Source organism: Tursiops truncatus, chromosome 9 (assembly GCF_011762595.2).
Source record: "Tursiops truncatus isolate mTurTru1 chromosome 9, mTurTru1.mat.Y, whole genome shotgun sequence".
Classification (NCBI taxonomy): domain Eukaryota; kingdom Metazoa; phylum Chordata; class Mammalia; order Artiodactyla; family Delphinidae; genus Tursiops; species Tursiops truncatus.
Window position 1 is genome coordinate 45,925,626 of NC_047042.1, and position 15,359 is coordinate 45,940,984.

The following is a 15,359-nucleotide window of genomic DNA, read 5'->3' on the forward strand; positions in this document are numbered from 1 at the left end:
TCAAGACAGTATGGTACTGGTACAAAAACAGAAAGATAGATCAATGGAATAGGACAGAAAGTCCAGAGATAAACCCATGCACATATGGTCACCTTAGTTGTGATAAAGGAGGCAAGAATATACAATAGAGAAGAGACAGCCTCTTCAATAAGTGGCACTGGGGAAACTGGACAGCTACAGGTAAAGGAATGAAATTAGTACACTCCCTAACACCACGCACAAAAATAAACTCAAAATGGATTAAAGACCTAAATGGAAGGCCAGACACTATAAAACTCTTAGAGGAAAACATAGGCAGAACAGTCTATGACATAAATCACAGCAAGATCCTTTTTGACCCACCTTCTAGAGAAATGGCAATAAAAACAAATATAAATATATGGGATGTAATGAAACTTCAAAGCTTTTGTACAGCAAAGGAAACCATACACAAGACGAAAAGAGAACCCTCAGAATGGGAGAAAATATTTGCAAACGAAGCAACTGACAGAGGATTAATCTCCAAAAGTTACAAGCAGCTCATACACCTCAACATCAAAAAACCAAACAACCCAATCCAAAAATGGGCAGAAGACTTAAATAGACATTTTCCCAAAGATATACAGATTACCAACAAACACATGAAAGGATGCTCAACATCACTAATCATTAGAGAAATGCAAATCAAACTACAATGAGGTATCACCTCACTCCGGTCAGAATGGCCATCATCAAAGAATCTAAAAACAATAAATGCTGGAGAGGGTGTGGAGAAAAGGGAACCCTCTTGCACTGTTGGTGGGAATGTAACCTGATACAGCCACTATGGAGAACAGCATAGAGGTTCCTAAAAAAACTAAAAATAGAACTAGCATAGGACCCAGCAATCCCACTGCTGGGTATATACCCTGAGAAAACCATAATTCAAAAAGAGTCATGTAACACAATGTTCAGTGCAGCTCTATTTACAATAGCCAGGACATGGAAGCATCCTAAGTGTCCATCAACAGATGAATGCATAAAGAAGATGTGGCACATATATACAATGGAATATGACTCAGCCATAAAAAGAAACAAAATTGAGTTATTTGTAGTGAGGTGGATGGACCTAGAGACTGTCATACAGAGTGAAGTAAGTCAGAAAGAGAAAAACAAATACCATATGCTAACACATGTATATGGAATCTAAAAAAAAAAAAAATGTTTCTGAAGAACCTAGGTACAGGACAGGAATAAAGATGCAGATGTAGAGAATGGACTTGAGGACACGGGGAGGAGAAAGGTAAGCTGGGACAAAGTGAGAGAGTGGCATGGACATATATACACCACAAAATTTAAAATAGATAGCTAGAGGAAAGCAGATGCATAGCGCAAGGAGATCAGCTCAGTGCTTTGTGTCCACCTACAGGGTTGGGAGAGGGAGGGTGGGAGGGTGATGCAAGAGGGAGGAGATATGGGAATATATGTATATGTATAGCTGATTCACTTTGTTATAAAGCAGAAACTAACACAACATTGTAAAGCAATTATACTCCAATGAAGTTTTTAAAAATAAATAAAACTAAAAAATAAAAGTTCTCTTTGTATATCAAAAAAAAAAGGAATACATGCACCCCAATGTTCATTGCAGCGCTGTTTACCATAGACAAGACATGGAAGCAACCTAAATGTCCATTGACAAATGAATGGATAAAGAAGATGTGGTATATATATCCAATGGAATAGTACTCAGCCATTAAAAAGTATGAAATAATGCAATTTGTGGCAACATGGATGGACTTGGAGATTATCATGCTAAGTGAAGCAAGTCAGACAGAGAAAGATAAATATCACATGGTATTTCTTATATGCAGAATCTATTTAAAAATGATACAAATGAACTTATTTACAAAGAGAAACAGACTCACAGACTTAGAGAAGCAATTTATGGTTACCAGGGAGGAAGGGTGGGTGGGGGGGATAGACTGGGAGTTTTGATTGACATGTACACACTGCTATATTTAAAATAGATAACCAACAAGGACCTACTGTATAGCACAGGGAACTCTGCTCAATATTCTGTAATAACCTAAATGGAAAAAGAATTTAAAAAGAATAGATACATGTATATGTATAACTGAATCACTTTGCTGTACACTTGAAACTAACACAGCATTGTTAATCAACTATGCTCCACAATAAAATTTTTAAACAAGACCTTACTAACCAATAAATGTCTAATCTGAATAGCTAAAAAAAGGGAAAAAAAGACAACTCAATTTAAAATTGGGCAAAGGATTTGAATAGACATTTATCCAAGGAAGATATTCAAATGGCTCATAAGCAGTTGAAAAATGAACAATATTATTAGTCATTAGGGAAATGCAAATCAAAAGCACAATGAGATACTACATCAAAACCATTAGAATGGCTATAATCAAAATGACAGAAGATGACAAGTGCTGCCAAGATTGTGAAGAAACTGGAACCCTCAAACATTGCTGATGGGAATGTAAAATGGTACCATGCTTTGGAAACAGTCTGATAGCTCCTCAAAAAGTTAAACATAGAGCTACTATATGAGTCAGCAATTCCACTCCTACCGAATCCACTCCTAGTTACATCCTAAGAGAAATGGAAACAAATCCACATAAATTTATAATACCCAAAAAGTAAAATACCCAAATGGGCATCAACCAATGAATAGATAAACACAACGTATTGTGCCCACACAATTTTATATTTTTTGACCATAAAACAGTAAGAAATACTGATACATGCTATAACATGGATGAACCTTGAAAACATTATACTAAGGGAAAGAAGTCACACCAAAGACCATATATTATATGACTCCACTTGTATGAAATGTCTAAATTAGGCAAATCCATAGAGAAAGTAGATTAGTGGTTGCCAGGGCCTGGTGGAAGGGGAAATGGAGAGTGAATGCTAATGGGTATTGGGTTTCTTTTTGGAGTGATGTAAATGTTCTGGAATTAGATAGTGATGATAGTTGCAAAACTGTGACTATACTAAAAACCTGTGAGTTGTACACTTTAAAATGGTAAATTTTATGGTATGTGAGGTAGGTATATGAAATCTCCACATTTATGGTAAAGAAACTATGGTTCAAAAAGGCTGAGAACTTTAAGACTGATTAAACCCGTAGGTCTCAAAATGTGGTTTGCAAATCACCAGCATCAACATCACCTGGAAATTTGTTAGAGACACACATTCTTAGGTTACACCCCAGATCAAAGGAGCAGACCTCTGGAGGTCAGGCTCAGGATTTTGTTTTAACAAGCCCTGAAGGTGATTCTGATAAACACTCAGGTTTGAAAGCCACTGGGTTAGTTACAACTTTAAAGCCTCATTGCTCTTCCACTCACTAGACTTGTAGTCTTTGGCAAGTTTCTTGACCTTTCTGTGCCTCAAATTATTCATCTGGAGAAATGATTCCTTACAAGGTTATTATAAGGATTAAATATTTAAATACAAGTAATGTGCTTGGAAGACAGCTTGCCACTTAATGAGTTGAGTATTCAATAAGAATCAGCTATTATTCTATCAATCAAATGCAGATCCCCTCATCTGGTGGAATTAAGCCACATATATGTTTAAATTTTCTAGCAGCCACATAAAAAAGTAAAAAGAAACAAAATTAACTAATAATAATATAATTTATTTAACACAGTGTATTAAAAATATTAGCATTTCAACATGCAATCAATATAAGAACTTTAAGATAGTTTACATTCTCTTTTCCAAACTGAGTCATCAAAATCCAGTGTACTTTATACTTAGAGCACATCTCAATTCGGACTAGTCACATTTCAACTGCTCAATAGTCACCTGTGGCTGGCGGCTATGATATTAGAGAACACAGCTCTTACTCAAATGCTGTGCTCTTTTCCCTCTCTAAAGTTCCTGTGCCTTCAGCACGTAGTAATCTCTGCCTAAGGATTTTCAAAGAGTGGAGGGCCAAATGAAGAGAAGTCAAGAAGCATCCTTTCCTGACCATGTCCCATCTTAACAGGTGATGCTGGGTTGCAGATAGGCCTCCAACCCACGTTCTCAACTACATACTGTTATACAAGAATGATCTGGTAAACTGCCTGAGGAGAATTTTAATGGAGTAACAGATCCCAGGCTTTCGTGTATTGTTCGCTCTGGTATCCACAGGGTCTAGAAAACTTGCCTGGCACAGAGCAGGCACTCAACACATTTTTTTCCAGTTAATGAATGAATATTAACAGTGCTTTTCTAACTTAACCTCTAATTTTATTACCATTTTTTCAAATATCTGAAAACATCTAATAATTCCTTTAATATTGCCTTTATTTCTTATAAGCAGATCCATTTTTGTCTTCCAAACTGATTTTTAAGCTCCTCCTTATCTTTATTTATCAAGCCCCTAGTAAAGATCAAGTTTCATAGAGCATGAGCCCATAATAGAATTGCTATTAGGGGTTTATTTTCTGTGACAGAATACATATTTCATATATGTACAAACATCATATAAAAGTCACAGATAAAATTTTGTTTGGATTTTTCTATTGCTGGTCTAAGAATAAATGGAAGCAAATATCTAGAGTTCCAATATTGATGAGCATTCCTCATTCTTAGTAAAACTCTAGGACATATTTATACATTAAGGGCCCACAATGCTGCATAATGCTGACATGATTAAAACTTATAGACTGAAGGAGCATGCAGAAACAGTGCTGATGTGTGGGTGGAGTGGTTTCCCAGGGAGGCTGACACCTGGTATGAATTAGTTTCTTCACTGAGTTCCTAGGATTCTTGAAGCAAGATAGTGTGTGTAGTTTACTCAGAGTAAGAGATGAGGTCCTAATAGCAACCTCCAAGGCCTCCCAGACCTCACTGTAGTAGTCTTCCTTAAGCTTACTCCCCTCCAGCCACACTGGCCTCCTTCCTGCTACTCAGACACACAAAGTTTGCTCCAACCTTCCAGCTGTGCTTTAGGTTCTCTTGGACTAGAACGCTCTTCCCCCAATATCCACTTGGCTACCTCCTTTTACTTCCTTCAAGTCTTGCTCCGACGTGTTTCCTCCCTGAGTTCTACCCGGATTGCACATTAAATACAGTAAGCTTCCTGGATTCCATCCTTGCCCCTCATTTTCCTTACCCTGCTTTTTATCCTCCTTAGCACCTACCACCCTTTAATTTATATCATCCTATGTTGTTTGTCGTTCCTCACACTAGAACGTAAAAGCCACAAGAGCAGAGATCTTGTCTGTTTTGTTCACTGATGTACCCTATCCTAGAGCACTGGCTGGCCTATAGTAGGCACTCATATCCTTGTACGATGAATAAATGAATTAGTTCACTCATAGACCAGGCACTTTTATAGATTTCTTTCCCTTTTCAATTTTTTAAAAATAAATTTATTTATTTTTGGCTGTGTTGGGTCCTCGCTGCTGCGCATGGGCTTTCTCTAGTTGTGGGGAGCAGGGGCTACTCTTCACTGTGTTATGCAGGCTTCATCATTGCAGTGGCTTCTCTTGTTGTGGAGCACGGGCTCTAGGCACGCAGGCTTCAGTAGTTGTGGCTCATGGGCTCTAGAGCGCAGGCTCAGTAGTTGTGGTGCACGGGTTTTGTTACTCCGTGGCATGTGGGATCTTCCCAGCCCAGGGCTCAAACCCAGGTCCCCTGCACTGGCAGGCGGAGTCTTAACCACTGCACCACCAGGGAAGCCCTCCCTTTTCAATTTACTAAATTTTTTCTAGTATTAAGGTCACCTGGGAGGTTTTGCAAGTCTGTCTGAGAAGTTGAACTCTCCCAACCTGTTGGTTGGTCTTGCTCACTGAAGGGTCCTGTCTCTGGAACTTATTCTGCTGGGCAAGTTGCCAAAGCCTAAATTTGTCCACCTTGGGGTATGATGCAAGATTTAGGTTCTTTTTTTTTTGTCTCTTTGGAAGGGTGTGTTTCAATTTTGGCTGACTTCACTGTTTTGTCTGGGGCTTTATTCTTGTGTTGAGTTTTACTTTTTCCTGGGTTAATCAAGCAATTTAGCAACTATTCTTCCCAGAGCTATGGAATAGTAGAAATTAGAGCTGGAAAAGACCTCACAGTTGATCCAGTCCATCCCCCTTGCCATTGAAGTCTTGCTCTACACAATACAGTGTCCACGGCTTTGTTCAATGAGGTTTTAAATGTCCTCAGAGATTCCTTTGGGAGCCCACTCAACTAACCTAATACTCTTAACAATTAACAAAAATTCTCACTGTTTGTCTAAACTTTCCCTTTCATATTTTCATTTTATTTTCCCTATTGGTAGTCCAAGGTAGCAAGCCCTTTCTCTTTGGGGATTTTATACCTTTCAGAGAAGTGTGGACTTACATTTCTGCTCTGTCTGTTCCTAGCCAAACTATACATGTGTTCCTCCCTTAATCTTTCTATATTCTCTGTTTAATTTTATTTTTGCTTATTGAATTCCTTCAAACTCTTCATCTTGATTATTAGTATGTGTACTTTCACTAACCATCCATTGAACCACTGTAACATAATGCTTTTCCTTCTGAAACCTGAAGACAAAGCACTGCCGTCTACCATGTGACATTGCAAATATATCTGATTCACTGTCATAAACAACTAGAGTATTTTTATTCACCAGAATATTGAATAAGTTCTGTGCAATGCTCTTCACTTGAGTTTAAAATTTTGATGATAATTGTGTAATGTTGGATATCTCATTTAAGCCCTTTGCCCTTTTCTTTTTATATCTGCAAAAGGAGAGAATATCCGCTTCAGCCTCCTTTACTGTAATCTTAATGAAAGTAAATATATGGTTATAGGGCTAGAAAGAAATCTTTCAGGGATAAAAACCTTTCATTTCCCAGCTGTTTTTCAAACAGAATCACACAGGTTAAATTGTTTTCAATACTATGAAGTTCAAATGGCATTCTTTTTGTTTGTTTGTTTACAGTAATTTATGCTAGATCAATGCATCTCAAACTAATTGTAGTAAAGCGAAAATTTTTTAAATCACTAAATGCCATGGACTGAGTTTTGTAAAATACAAAATCACAGGGTTGGGTGAAGTAGTAATGTCAACTGCTCTAAGATTTTCAAATTTACACTCATTTTCTGTATTTATCTTGTCTCAGATGGGCACTGGTCCATGGACCTCATTTTGAGTAGCCTTGATGGACAATCATATTCCTTACCTTCAGATTCAGATACTTTTCAAGATAAATATTCTCTTCTGATGATTAACTTTTCAGCTTGTTTTCTGCTCCCCTTCAAAGTCAACTTTTAAAAAATATTGATAGAAGAGCCAATCAATTAATCATTTCCCCAAAACATCTAGTTATATGTTTCCCATTTATTTGTCTTCACTCTTTCAACATGTAGTAATCCTTAATTTATTTCATAAAATTAAATCTGAATGAAAAATACTTTTAAGAAAGAAAACAACAACTTCTTGGAGTTTATACCAAGTCAGTGAGTTATATGATGGTTTCCTGGTCACACATGCTGGTAGCTTCACTTCTGGAACTCTCACTAGTCTCTAGCAATCCTGACCAAGGCCACACTGATAGCAAGCAGAAATCCACCAATCCAGGAAAGATTAAAAAACACTCTCACTGGGGCTTCCCTGGTGGCACAGTGGGTGAGAGTCTGCCTGCCGATGCAGAGGACACGGGTTCGTGCCCCGGTCCGGGAAGATCCCACATGCCGCGGAGCGGCTGGGCCCATGAGCCATGGCCGCTGAGCCTGCGCGTCCGGAGCCTGTGCTCCACAATGGGAGAGGCCACAACAGTGAGAGGCCCGCGTACCGCAAAAAAAAACCAAAAAACAAAAAAACACTCTCACTTATTTCACCCTGTCTGGCATTCTGCCATCAACTTGTACTTTTGGATTCAAGACACAGATTATATGTCAACAATAACCAGAGTAGCTATTACATAAGCTGGTTATGGGATGCCATGTGCTTTCAACTGGTATCTTTTACAGTTTGGGTATAACAAAAATTTAGTTTTAGCACTCTCTTCTGAAATAAGCTTCTCTTATTTTTAGTGGCTTTTAATTACTTTGAGAGGGATTTAAATAAAAATATACTGAACTATCATTTCTCCAGGGAATTAAAAAAATAAAGTTTATGGGAAAACATGAAATGTGGGGAAATATTAAACACAGTAAACTGCACAAATGTAATACATAAGTTAGACATCGAGCTTTTTATGATCTAAGAATCTATTCCAAGAAAAAGAAAAATTGAAATTCGAAGACTTATGAGCTTGTTTCAAAAAATAGTAAAAATAAGTTCCAGCTGGTGTAAGAGCATAGTAAAGGTACAACAAAGTACGAGGGTAGATAATAGCAGAGGATGGGTGAGGCATTGGTAATGGGAAACTTTAAACATAGAACATTTTACACTGCTTTTTAAAGGGATTTTTTCAAAGATAAGGAAAAAATATATACACACACATAATACACAGAAATAACAGAGAAAATGTATTACAACAATATATCAGATGAAGTTTTCTTTACACAATTTTCCAAGAGCAAGCATAAGGCTAATATGGATTAATCACTAATGAATTTAATAACGTGAACAGATTATTAGCTCCTAAAGCTAGTTATTTTGTTTTCAAATGTTTCAATGTGCCAGATGTTTCATAAAAACAGTTTTTATTATTTAAAATGATTTATGAAGCTAAATGCCCAACTTTTATTTCTGTGTTAAAATTTAAGAGTTAAAAAACATTTAACAGGTAAACAGAATTTGCAGTTCAGTTAGCAGTCACTGAATGTGAAAAGAGTTCTTAAAATGCTCCTCTTTAGAGCCATTCTCGTTCCCATAGAAACCAATGTGAGATCCAGGAAAACAAGGTAAGTTCTAAAATAATCACCATTATAAATACCCATTATATAAATGTAAATACAGGCAATTGAAATGATTTAGATGATTTTGAAATTGCATATCATTTCCCAAACCATAATAATTCCTTCAGAGTGGTTCTTGTCTGTCACATAAATACAGCATTTACTAAATTTTAAAAATTCTTATGATTTACTTGTGAGACCATAATTGCCTTCTCAAACAAGTCTTGGGCATGCAAATATTGATTTTTGAACATGTATTCTGGTGCAAGATGGGTCTTTTTTTTGGCTGGGCTTTTACTTTATGGTAGATTAAGTACTTATCATTATTAGCATTTGAATTTTACGTAACCATTTCTCTATTCATTATTAATTGCTTTACAATGAGATCTAGAGATTTTAGTTATTTTACAATTACAATTTTTCTCATTTTTATTTGTCCAAGCATTTTGTCATGATAAAAGATCCAAGAAATCTTTTATTGGGATTGTAATTCCTCTCAAAGTCCAGAACCAATCATTGAGTATACAGTACTCATAATATTAATGAAGATGTGAATGTGAGTTGTTATAAATCCCTCTAAGAAGAGCTAAGCCTCCTAATGATTAAGGAGCAAGAACATTTCAGAGGAAAACTTCCAACAATGAGAAGCAAACATTTGAATTTAGTATGGCTGTTGAAGGAGTTCTGGACATGCCACCCCAAAATATGCCGCTTTGTTATATTATTGTGAGCTGAACACATGAAAAATGTCAAGAGCTTTCTCTGAACTTCCCTTTACCTGCCTAAAGACAGATCCTCCAAAAGGAATTCAATTGTCATAAACCCCCTCCCAAGGATTGACTCTTATCACCTGGGAAGACACTAGATGTCAACTCCAAACCCAGATAAACTTTGTCACAAACTATCATCATATCTCCCATCTATTCTTCTAAGAGCCCATTTATCATTCTAAAAGCTCATTTACTCTCCCCTAGGTTGCCTATGTCTCCCACCTTCCCCTATTAAGACAGTATATAAGCTCTCTGATCTCACTGCTGTTTGGGGTGTTCACTTTTTTTTTCTGTGATGCCCCAGTGTGTTACAATAAAAATTAATAAATTTGTTTACCTTTAATGCTATTAATCTGCCTGTTATAAATTTATTTTATAGACCTAGCTATTGAACCTAGGAGAGCAGATGGAAAGTTTTTTCTCTCCTACAATGTTAAAAGAACCACAACAAGTTATGGACTAGTCACACAGTTTTGCTGGCTGGATGAATTTTCAGAAACTCAGATATTTTCCCTTACATTTCATTAAAACCCTCAATTCTTAAAATGTGGTCTCCAGACCAGCAATGTTGATATCACCCGGGAGCTTGTTAAAAAAGCAGAATCTCAGGTCCTAGGCAGGCCAAATGAATAAGAATCTGCATTTCAACAAGCTTAACATAGATTTGAACTTACATTAAAGTCTGGAAACACAGTCAGTCCCAAATATTTGCTCCAGAAAAATTTAGAAGTTTTATTCTGGTGGACTGATGGAAGCTAAAGAAGCTACCACCTAGGATGTAAATTCTAAATGCGGAAAGACCATGTCTGCAAGTAATTTTCCAGGACCCCTCAACTGGTAAGTAGCAGAGCCTGAGTTTGAACTCAGGTAGAGCCAAAGCTTTTTACATACCTTGAAAAGACATCATAGAGACTTGAGGTGTAGGTCGGCCTCCTCAGTTCTTCATGGCCGGCCAATTAGCTGTTCCTTCCTAAAGTCAAAAGGAAAGTGCCTTTGAAATCGGTCCTTCAGATATCAGCCATTTAACAATCCCTCACCTGGACATAGATATAGAAAGGTCAGTCTTATTGATCCATTCTGCCTAGTTACTGAATGGTCAACTCCACAGCAAACTTAAGGATTCAGGTATTTGTGATTTAACTTATAGCATGTGGATCCCGAATGGAACTTTTAGGTTTCATTTGCTTGAGACAAATGGAATCACATACTATAAAATCTGCTTCTAACTTGATTTCCTGTGAAGCCAAATGTAATCAACTAATCATAGATATGACCTGATATGTAGGTAAAGGCATAGTTTTAACTACAATGCTTCTCACTAGAGTTGTGGAGCGTTTCCCTCCAGAGAGCTAAGTCAATCCTAAGGTTGTTTTCTTCTTCATTCTATGGCTTTGCCCTCTGCATGTCTATCTACATTTATGTGTTTTTGCCATTTTCCTACATGTGTGTATGTTTATAGTGTTAGAAAGAAATGATTCCAGGCGTTCTTGTGTCAACTGTCTGCCTCTTCACACGTTGATATGGTTTGTTTCTTATCCTTTAAGAGAGCCCTTAGGATCTAATAGCTCCACCACTTCCTAGCACTGTGATTCTGGCCACATCACAACTTCTCTCTGCCTCAATACCCATAAGTATAAAACGGATTTTTTGGTTCTCACTTAATAGGGCTGTTGTAAGGAAGATTCAATAAGTAAATACACAGAAAGGGCTTGGCACAGTACCTCATACAAAGTAAACACTAAATACATGTTACCTATTATTACTTTATTATTATTATCATTGTTGTTATTATTATCATTATTATTAACTTGTGGAGGGCCTGACTTCCTTGCAAAGTATCACCAAGATACCATCTAAGAAACAAAACCCACGTTTAAAGACTTTTAGGAGGGTTGGTATGCAGGATCTGAGATATTTAAAATGTACTTCAGAGAAATTAAGTGATTTGCCTAAACCCCTGTTTAGTAGGGATTTGGATTGAGTTTGGATTTATATGCTGGTCCATCAAATACATATTCTTATGTGCTTAATTTAACTAAGTAATAATGCTGCTTACACTTTAATAGCTACCATTTTCCAAAGTTTTTCCATGTGCCATGACCATTAAAATGAGAAGTTGTTCATTGTGCCATGTGTCACGATGATTAAAATGAGAAGTTATTTCAGTGGTTCCAGCTTTCTGGATTTAACGAATCAGTAAAATTTTTTAAATTGGGGATTTAACCTAAGGTTGTTTTTTAACAATTTATTGCCCAAAGACATATTAGTACGTATTTTGTTACCCGAATGTTACTGACCAGAGACGTATCAATACGTTTTCAGAGAGTGATATAATTAACATCACCCTGTGAAGTTGTTAGAGCTTAAAATTGATCATGGGTTCATTATACAACTTATGTTGTTATCATTCATATTTTGCTCCGTTAGGTTTTTGTTCCAACCTTGTGTATATTATAAACACAAATTTATTACCGTAAAATTTTCAAAAATGACCATCATAAAATTTTGAGCGAAGAAGAATTTTTCAGTGTATTTTATGCAGATACTTTCTCTGATTGTCCGAGCGACATATATACTAGTGTCTCAGAAGATGACAGTTTTTCAGAATATAGTCCTGATTTAGATGATGTGAATATTCGACCCACAAAAAGACAAAATACCTTAGTGATTGATTTTGATATGGCAAGTGAAAATGAAACTCACAGTGCTGGAGAAGGCTCCTTTGCTTCTACAGAAGAGTGGATTGAAGACAACATTTCATGAAAATTAGAAGATCTTACAGGTGTGTCAGGTGTAACTACTGAATGTAATAACTCGCAAAGTGTTAGTGAAATAACAGAATTAATTTTTGGTAATGACTTTTTCGAGTTGGTCGCTTCTCAAACAAACTTGTGTCACCAACAGAATAAGAAAATCATATAAAAAGTATGATAAGACTTTAAAATGGACTGATGTAACCAATAGTGACATGAAGAAGTTTCTTGGATTAATAATTTTGATGGGACAAATAAGAAAGTCACACTGGAAAGAATATTGGTCAACTGATCCCTTACTTTAAACACTTATCTTTCCAAAGATTATGATGAGGCGAAGGTTCAAATAAATAATGACATTGCTTCACTTTACCGATAACTCAGAAACTCCACTTCCTACAGACAGAATTTCAAATTGTTAAACCTCTTCTGGATTATTTTCTACCAAAGTTTCAATCGATCTATATACCCAAACAAGAGCTATCACTTGAGGAGGCAATGATAAAGTGGAGAAGACGACTCAGATTCAAAACCTATAATCCTGGAAAACTTGAAAAATATGGAATTTTGGTCAGGATGGTTAGCGAAACTGCAAATATATATGCAACCTTGAGATTTACATGGGTGAAGGAAAGAAACTGCAAGAAACAGTATTATCAGTCCTACAACCTAATCTTGGTTCATGGCACCATATTAACCAGACAATCTTTACAACAGTGTGTCCACATCTGAAATATTGTTGAAAAATAAAACCAGAGTTTGTGGGACTATAAGAGAGAATTGTGGTCTACCAAACCAATTAAAGGAGAAATCTAAAAATCTACAGAGGGGAGAAATGACATTCTTACGGAAGGGAGAAGTGATTCTTCTCATAAGGAAAGACAAGAGGCTAGTCCGCATGGTGACAACTATTCATGATGCCTCCATAGCATCTACAGGAAAGGAAGACAGGAGGACTGGCCATCAGATAACTAAGCCCACTTGCATATTAGAGTAAAATAAATTTATGAAAGGAGTTAATCGATCCAATCAATATCTGGCAAACTTCAATATCCTCTGGAAAACTCGAAAATGGTATAAGAAAGTGGTTTTCTATTTGAGTAATTGCAGTTTATTCAATGCATTTAAAATTTAGTGTAGCCTTAGTGCACAGAATAAAATGACTTACAAGCAATTTTTGTTAGCAATAAGCTAGAGAATGGGTAACTGACCATTCTGGTGAATGTAGTGGTACTCCCGCACCTGGTCCTTCTTGTGGCATTTCTAAGAGTCCCCTGAAAAGATCCACCTTGTCGACTATCAAATAAAATAAAAGAACATATTCTAGAGGAAATAACACCCACAGGACTAAAAAAAAAAAAAAAAAAAAGCCACCAGAAAGTGTAGAGTCTGCTCTTCCAGGGGAAAGCGCAGTGAAACACAGTATATTTGTAATAGATGTTCTGTTCCCCTGCACAGAGGTGCCTGCTATACTGCCTATGGCACTCTAACAAAATATTAGAATGCTTTAGTAAGACATCTTTAAGTTTCAAATAAATACATTAAGTGCAAAAAAAGTTGTTGATATTTACTCAAACACGGGTGTTTCAATATTCACTTACATAACAAATTGCTGGCCACAGGCATTAGTCTCTACAAAAATCCCCGGGTCAATAATATGTTAAAATTATTCCTTTAATTGAATATATTCAGTTTTAGGGGAAAATCATTATACTGCCACTGATTTTGTTCTTTTGCTAAGAGTTAATACAAATGTCATCACATATCAGATTATATAATAGGCCCAGAAACTAGAATTTGAAATTCTTGACGTCTTGGTCAAAAATTTTATAGTACTTCAAAAATTGAGATATACGTACTTCATGTAACATAAAATTAACCATTCTGAAGTGTACACTTCAGTGGTTTTTAGTATATTCACTATGTTTTGCAACCATCATCACTATCCAGTTCCAGAGGGTTTTTATCACTCCACAAAGAAACCTTCCACCTACTAGCAGTTAGCAAATCACCCCTTATCCATCTCCTAGTAGTCATTAATGTTTCTGTTTCTTCAGATATGTCCTTGGGAAAATCTTTTATCTCTGCACAAAATGGCTGTCTCAGATCTGTGATTTGTTTTTTATTTTTTGCTGCCTAATCAAACTGCCCAAAACTTTACCTTGCTGTGTGGGTTGTCAGCGGCATATGTAATATGTACAATAGAGGGCATAATAGAGAGTATGAAACTCTAAGAGAGCTCATTGTCTACATTTACTTCCAGTTTTAGATCTTCCTCATCTTTTCTTTCATTAATTTGGTATTTACTTATATAACATGCCAAATTACACATACTTTGAACTTAATTTGAAGACAGCTAATGTTTTCAGTAATCAGTACAAGTCAAAATAGTATTATAAGAACCATCTTATTTTTTAAAATTTACATCTAATTATATGTTCCCAAATTCTGGCCCAAATTTGTGCTCTTATTTAGTTGCTCCATTCTCTGTATGCCCATACACTCTGTTCATTTCTCAGATAATTTTATTTTAAAATAGAGATTCAAATGTGTTACTATGTTTCATTGTGATTTATCTGTTTACATGTCTCTGAGTGGAATATGAACTCCTTGAAGGAAGGCCTTTGTCTCCATATGTTTGATTTTCAGCACAGTGCCTAGTACATGATATAAGTTAATGTTGTTGAATGAAGGAATGGGATTTAAATATACAAACGTATGTATCAAAATTTACAATAATACCCAATTATGTATCTATATATTACACACTATTCCTCTATTATACTACATATACATATACCGTGTCAAGTTTTATGTAGTTCACAACTATATTCAAAATGAATTATTTTGAACACCATAAAATGTTACATATATCGAGTTTTACACAGTATTATAATAACCTCTAAACTAGTTATTACACACACACACACACACACACACACACACACACGCAGCACAGTGTTTAACAGGTTATTTACCACAGCTTAACCGCGGGACAGAAGAACACTGAACAATGGAAAAGCTT

General features: G+C 36.1%; 1 long non-coding RNA gene across 1 annotated transcript in view; it reads right to left on the bottom strand.

Annotated features, from left to right (window-relative positions):
- The window catches only part of LOC109548727 (uncharacterized), a 259,164-nt gene that overhangs the window by 243,409 nt on the left and 396 nt on the right, over nt 1-15,359 (bottom strand). Inside the window, exon 2 of the long non-coding RNA XR_012333964.1 lies at nt 10,473-10,551. This is a non-coding gene — a long non-coding RNA (uncharacterized lncRNA). The remainder of the gene's footprint in view (nt 1-10,472; nt 10,552-15,359) is intronic.